The sequence below is a fragment of the Trachypithecus francoisi genome, unplaced genomic scaffold, assembly GCF_009764315.1.
Source record: "Trachypithecus francoisi isolate TF-2019V2 unplaced genomic scaffold, Tfra_2.0 Lachesis_group12, whole genome shotgun sequence".
Taxonomy (NCBI): Eukaryota; Metazoa; Chordata; class Mammalia; order Primates; family Cercopithecidae; genus Trachypithecus; species Trachypithecus francoisi.
The window spans coordinates 73408044-73415624 of record NW_022681457.1 but is presented as its reverse complement, the minus strand read 5'-3'; the positions used below and the strand labels follow the sequence as shown (position 1 = coordinate 73415624).

Sequence of the window (7581 nt, the reverse complement as noted above, 5' to 3'; positions counted from 1 at the left end):
CAGTTTTTTTAAAAGAAGAGAGAAACAGAAACTTTTTTTAAAGATGTACATCTACTGCCCTTTACTTAATATGAAGATAATGATGACTACAAATATAACTTGTTCTTTAGCTTTTTAATTTATGTAGCTTCTTGGAGTACTGAGAAGAGTTTGTTTCCTTATTTTTTTCCCACTATAGAAAATGAAGAAAAGCGTTTATTTTGCTCTCTTCACTATCTAATTCCTAGCATGGTAACTAGCACTTGGTAGGCACCCAGTAAATATCTGTTGAATTTAAAAAGAAAGTAGAACGAGTGATAGAATTAAGAAATCCTATTTTATTCCCACCAATGTAATATTCAATTAGAAATTATTGTATGAAACTTTGCTGGGGAACAGGATATATACATAATTTCAAAGTATCCAATGGAGAGATCTTTTGGACACCACTTTAATCAGTGATCAAACTTAGCATGACCATAACGGAATGAACTGACAGTTGCCTCCTGATGTGATATAGTGGGAAGTACACAATATCAGCTATGAAGTATTCTTGCCAAGAATGTTTAACCTAATTTTTGAAAGGCAATACAATAAAAACAGATTGTGAGACATTCTGTGAGACAACTGGCTAGACTATTTTTATTTATTTATTTATTTTTGAGAAGGAGTCTCACTGTCTCATCCAGGTTGGAGTGTGATGGCACCATGTCGGCTCACTGCAACCTCCACCTCCCGGGTCCAAGTGATTCTCCTGCCTCAACCTCCCGAGTACCTTGGATTACAGGCATGTGCCACCACACCCAGCAAATTTTTGAATTTTTAGTAGAGATGGGGTTTCACCATGTTAGTTGGCCAGGCTGGTTCCGAACTCTTGACCTCAGGTGATCCACCCACCTTGGCCTCCCAAAGTGCTGGGATTACAGGCATGGCATGAACCACCAGCGTGCCTGGCTTTTTTTTTTTTTTTTTTTTTTTGAGTTAAGAGTTTTGCTCTTGTTCCCCAGGCTGGAGTGCAATGGCACGATCTCAGCTCACCACAACCTCCACCTCCCAGGTTCAAGTGATTCTCCTGCCTCAGTCTCCTGAGTAGCTGGGACTACAGGCATGCGCCACCATGCCCAGCTAATTTTGAATTTTCAGTAGAGATGGGGTTTCTGCATGTTGGTCAGGCTGGTCTCCTGACCTCAGGTGATCCACCTGCCTCAGCCTCCCAAAGTTGGGATTACAGGTGTGAGCCACCGCGCCAGCCCACCTGGCCATATTTTTGTAAGTCAATCTTATCTAAGGGAAAAAAAGCAAGGGGAACTTTTATAGATTAAAAGTGACTAAAAAGATAATGCATGCAGCAATAATGCATGGTCTTTGCTTGGATTCTCAACTGAATAAAGACAACTTTGAAGGACGTTTGTGGACAATTAGGGAAATGTGAATATGGACTGACGATTAGACAAGATTATCATATCAGTGTTAAATTTCTTGGGTGAGATAATGCCATTGTGATTACGTAGGAGAATATCCTTGTTCTTAGAAACTACCAAGAGTTGATATTTTGAAAAGGTTAATAATATTGATAAACCTTTAGCTAGACCAAGAAATACAGAAAACAAAATTTATTACTACAGATATTTAAAGGATAAAGGAAAATACTGTGAACAAATTTATGCCAAAAAGAGAGAAAAAATAAGAAAGAAATTGAATTCTTAATTAAAAACACTCCTGTAAAAGAAACTCCAGGCACGAATGACTTTACTGGTTAATTTTACTAAACTTTTAAGAAACAATACTACACAAACTCAGAAAATAGAGAAGGGAGAAATAATTTTTGATTCATTTTATGATGTCAGCATAACCTGATACTGAAACAGGCATTACAAGAAAATAAAAGATTATGCCTCATGGACATAGATACAAAAAGTCCTTTTTTCATTTTATTTATTCATTTATTTATTTATTTTTGAGACAGAGTCTCTCTGTGTCACCCAGGCTAGGATGCAGTGGCACGGTCTCAGCTCACTGAAACCTCCGCCTCTGGATTCAAGTGATTCTCCTGCCTCAGCCTCCTGAGTAGCTGGGACTACAGGCATGCGCCACCATGCGCAGCGAATTTTTTGTATTTTTTTTTTAGTAGAGATGGGGTTTCACCATGGTGGCCAGGCTGGTCTCAATCTCCTGACCTCAAGTGATCCACCTGCCTCGGCCTTCCAAAGTGCTGGGATTATAGGCATGAACCACTGCATCTGGCAACAGATACAAAAATTCTCAACAAAATATTAGCAAATAGAATTCAGTAATATGTAATATAGTTTGAACAAGTGAAGTTTAGTGCAGAAGTCCAAGGTTGTTTTAACATTCAAAGGTCAATGAATTTAGTTCACTACATTCACAAAGTATAAGAGAAAAACCATATGATCATCTCAATTAATGTAGAAAAAGCATTTGCAAAACTCAACATCCATTCATGATTGAAAAATAAACTCTCAAAAATAGTAAGAAAATAGAACTTCTTTATTCTCTAAAGGATATTTAGGCAAAATTTACAGCTAACCTCATTTTTTGCCCCCTACGCGAGACAGTCTCGCTCTGTCACCCAGACTGGAGTGCAGTGGAGCTATCTCGGCTCACTGCAACCTCCACCTCCCAGGTTCAAGAGATTCTCCTGCCTCAACCTCCCGAGTAGCTGGGATTACAGGCACGTGCCACCACGCCCAGCTAATTTTTGTATTCTTAGCAGAGATGGGGATTTCACCACATTGGCCAGGCTAGTCTCGAACTCTTGACATTGCGATCCGCCTGCCGTGGCCTCCCAAAGTGCTGGGATTACAGGAGTGAGCCACCATGCCCAGCCAACTAACCTCATATGTAATTGTTACACTGAATGTTTTCTCTCTCAGATCGGAACAAGGTGAGGATGCACACTCTACTTCTATTCAACGTTACACTGGCTATCTTAGTCAACACTGTCTTAGCCAATACTAAGCCAACTATGTTGGCTCCAGCACAACACTAAAAATGCACATAACCTTTGATCCAGCAACTCTACTACTAGGAATCTACCCTAAGAAATTATAAATTTCCCTTAAACTCATTTGTACAACTGTTTACTTGACATCTCTTATTGTGTGTCTAGTAGGCATCTCAAATTTATGATGTCCCAAACTAAACTTTTAACTTTTATTCCATAAAACCTGTTTCTTCCGTGTTTCCTCTCAGTAAATGGCCTACAATCACCCAAATGCTAAGGACAATCAATCTTGATTCTTCCTGTCTGTTATCTAAATTATCAGCAAATTCTGTCAACTGCATCACCAAAATATATTTATGTTTTATATATACTTATATGTATATGTATTATGAATCTGATGACTTTTTACCTTTTTCATCACTGTGCCTTACCGGCTCTAATTAGCTGGCATACCAGTCTCGGATGTAATCACTATGGCTTTGGCCAGCCTTGAGTCATGCCCATCTCTGGTGCATTGACTGATTTCTCCCCAAAGCACCTGGATGAATGGATACTGGCAAAAAGATAGATTTTGGCTAAAATGCTGCAGGATGACTGTTTAATTGCTTAGGTTGTCTGTTTATATTTACATATGTGGTAGACTAGGAAAAATGGAAAGAAAAACAGCATTTAGTGTTTATGATGCGCTATAAAATATTCTTACATGTAAACATAAGAAAACATGCTTGTTTTCAAATGTGAATTAACTTAAGCAACCTAAACAAATCTTTTAGCATATTTTAAATTATCTAGAGCCAGTTTATTGTTTTAAAGAGTCATATTAATAACTTAATAAATCCTTTTTGACATAGAATGGAACAATTTGATGTTATATGCAATATGATAGATTCCTTTATGTGGCAAAAATACTTTTTTTTTTTTTTTTGAGACGGAGTCTTGCTCCGTCACCCCGGCTGGAGTGCAGTGGTACGATCTCAGCTCACGCAACCTCCATCTCCCGATTCAAGCAATTATCCTGCCTCAGCCTCCTGAGTAGCTGGGACTATAGGTGCCCACCACCATGCCCAACTAATTTTTGTATTTTTAGTAGAGAACGGGTTTTACCATGTTGGCCAGGCTGTTTTCGAACTCCTGACCTCAAGCAATCCACCTGCGTCGGGCCCCCAGAGTGCTGGGATTACAGGAGTGAGCAACCACACCCAGCCTAAAAATACTTTTTTCATTCTTTGTTTTCTTTCTTTCTTTTTTTTTTTTTTTTTTTAGATGGAGTCTCACTCTGTCGCCCAGGCTGGAGTGCAGTGGCTCAGTCTTGGCTCACTGCAACCTCCACCTCCCAGGCTCAAGTGATTCTCCTGCCTCAGCCTCCCGAGTAGCTGGGACTACAGGCGCATGCCACCACGCCAGCTAATTTTTTTGTATTTTTAGTAGAGATGGGGTTTTACCATGTTAGCCAGGATGGTCTCGATCTCCTGACCTCATGATCCACCCACCTCATCCTCTCAAAGTGCTGGGATTACAGGCATGAGCCACCATGCCCAGCCAAAAATACTTTTTTCTAAGGGGCTGTTTAATTCAGTGCTCACACACTTAAAACATAAAAGTAGGCCTGCCTTACATTTTTGTTCAAGTGTCCTTTAAAACCTCTGCTCAGTCTATTGCTGATTTATCTGGTTTCTTCATTAGACCCCCAAAAGAACAGTTTTCTTCATTTGAAATATATAATCGCCAATTAGGGCATAGTTCTAAACTTGAAACAGTCTTATGAAAGTTACCCTATGTAACTGTAGTAACTGCTTTAAATGCAAAATAGAAGAATTATAACTCTTTAAAAGAAATGTTCTTTATATTTAATCTCATGATTATTGCTGTTCAAGAAAGTTATGTCTGTCGGATGCAATGTGTACATTCAATACACATGTATTAATTACATCCAACAGTACCACTATATGTGAGGACTGTAACAGGTGGTAAGGTACAAAAACTTAATTTTTGCCTACATGGAATTATAGTTTAGGCCTATTTATATAGAAGTGGTTTGTGTTGCCTCCATATGATCTATGCTTAAATATAGTTTATTATATTTATTTATTATATTTATATTAATATAATTTATTTTCAGCTGACACCTAATGCCTTGTTCCCATTGACTCCCTTGTCCTTCAGGTCTAAGGGTGTTGCTAATGGCTTCTGGCTGTCTTTGGTTCTTAAGATGTTTTTCGGCCGGGCGCGGTGGCTCAAGTCTGTAATCCCAGCACTTTGGGAGGCCGACACGGGCGGATCACGAGGTCAGGAGATCGAGACCATCCTGGCTAACACGGTGAAACCCCGTCTCTACTAAAAAATACAAAAAAAAGCTAGCCGGGCGAGGTGGCTGGCGCCTGTACTCCCAGCTACTCGGGAGGCTGAGGCAGGAGAATGGCGTGAACCCGGGAGGCGGAGCTTGCAGTGAGCTGAGATCCCGCCACAGTACTCCAGCCCGGGCGACAGAGCGAGACTCCGCCTCAAAAAAAAAAAAAAAAAGTTTTTCTTCCCTTGTTTTTTTTTTTTTTGTTTTGTTTTTTTGTTTGTTTGTTTGTTTTGTTGTTTCCAAATGATTGCATTTATTATAAATAAGGATACAGACCCTAGACTCAGAAACACAACAGATTCAAAGCTAAGACAGCTCTGGTGAAATAGTAATGGAGGAGGAACACTGAGGTATTCATGTCTGGGCCAGAGCTGCCATCCAGGGCCCCACACCCCATCTTTGGTCCAGATGGCCCCTTGGCCCAGGTGTCCCTGCTGCCAGAACACCCTGGACTGGGGTACAGGAGTTGCATATTCCATGAGGCTGGTGTCAGGGAAAGCAGGGACTCACAGTTGCCAGGTTGTCCATCTCCTCTGAGTCAATTTCCCTCCACAACCCAGGGGTTTCAGTCTCATATCAAGGATCATGTTTTAAAACAGAAAACAGGCAAAACGTTTGGCTAAAATAAAATGAAAACACTGCAGGGAAGAGACCTGAGTGTGCTAGTGGACAGGAGCCCTGCTCACCTGTAGGAAGGGAGGGCCAGCAAGGGCATGAGAGCTCCCTGTGGGCAGCTAGGCTGTGTGTGGATGTGGCCCTCTGGGTGGTCCCAGGGAAGATGCAGGGACAGGGAACAGTCCAGGCAGACAGCTATCAGGTGAGTAGGGCTCTGCCTGAGGTATTCTGGCATCAGGAGGCTGCCTGACCCCCAACAGGCATGACACAGGCTCCAGGGAACAATGAGACATCTGCCCAAAGGATCAAAGCCCAACTTGGTCAGATCCCAAGCTTCACCTGCATCACCTTGAGCAGCAGCTGGCTACGCTGCCGAAACCAGAACACATCTGCATCATACAGAAAGCTGCGCCATTCTGGTGTGACAGGCCATACTTGGTCACCCTAGGGTAAGCTGGAGAAGAACTCCAGATGTGCCTTGGAGAGTCCCCTACCTCTCAGGGGCCACCTCACAGGGTGCCCCCACCACCCCATTCTTTGAGTTTGGCTTGAGATTTTAGGAAGCATAATTTCAGGTGAGGAAGAAAACAAAGTCTGGTCTCAGCCCACTCTGGCAAGGATCGTTCCCCACCTCCTCAGCATCAGAGGAAGCCACATATATAGGCAGGACGCACACAGCACGCATGGGCCACAAGGAACCGTGCCTGCACACCACTCACACACACACAACATAACCAAGTGGCAGCCAGAGAGGCCGGGGGACGCTCAGAGGACCACCTTCGGGGCATCCATGTAGGCCGGGTTGTAAGGAGCCTGGCTGGCGGGGTAGGGTGCGGCTGCTCCTCCAGCCGGGGTCTGGGGGTCTCGGCGGGCCCAAGGGCAGGGCCAGGTAAGGTGGTTACTGCGTTGGGTATGGTGCTGCTGGCATCCCTGGCTGAGGCGGCATGGTGTGGTAGCCCTGGTAGTTTGGTCCAGGGTAGCTGGGCGGCACACTTGGAGGCTGAGGATAAGGGGCATACATTACAGTGGTGGATGTGGTGGTGGTGACAACCGGACGTGGTCGGCGGCGCGTCTTGTACAGGCAGCAGCAGGAGCAGGTGAAGCAGATGATGACAGTGATGACAGACAGCACAAAGATGGTCAGGCCAACGGCCAAGGTCGCTCCGAACCCCATGTTAGCCTTTGCCTTCACCCAGAGGCCTCCTGTACCCCTGGGCTTCCCCTCTTCCCATCGTGGGCCACTCAGTTTCAACTTCCTCCCTTTTTGGAGAAAAGGCTGTTTTGTTTGTTTGTTTGGAGACGAAGTCTTGCTCTGTCGCCTAGGCTGGAGTGCAGTGGCACAATCTCGGCCCACTGCAACCTCTGCCTCCTGGTTTCAAGCCATTCTCCTGCCTTAGCCTCTTGAGTAACTGGGATTACAGGCCTGCGCCACCGCCTGCCGCTAATTTTTTTGTGTTTTTAGTAAAGAGGGGTTTCAACATGTTGGTCAGGCTGGTCTCAAACACCTGATCTCATGATCTGTCCGCCTCAGTCTCCCGAAGTGCTAGGATTACAGGCGTGAGCTATAAATAGTTCTTCTATAAAACTCTCTTAATTTAAGTCCTTCTGAGTATGCCATCCGTTTTATGCAAGGACCTTGATTAATACAATCTTTGTGAATATGTGATCTGAATGA

General features: G+C 43.4%; 1 pseudogene across 1 annotated transcript; it reads right to left on the bottom strand.

The window, feature by feature from the left end:
- Nucleotides 1-5527: 5527 nt before the first annotated feature.
- On the bottom strand, nt 5528-7195 carry LOC117092607 (annotated as a pseudogene). Its single transcript, XR_004440855.1, has one exon. The product of XR_004440855.1 is annotated as a protein shisa-5-like (transcript).
- Nucleotides 7196-7581: the final 386 nt, after the last annotated feature.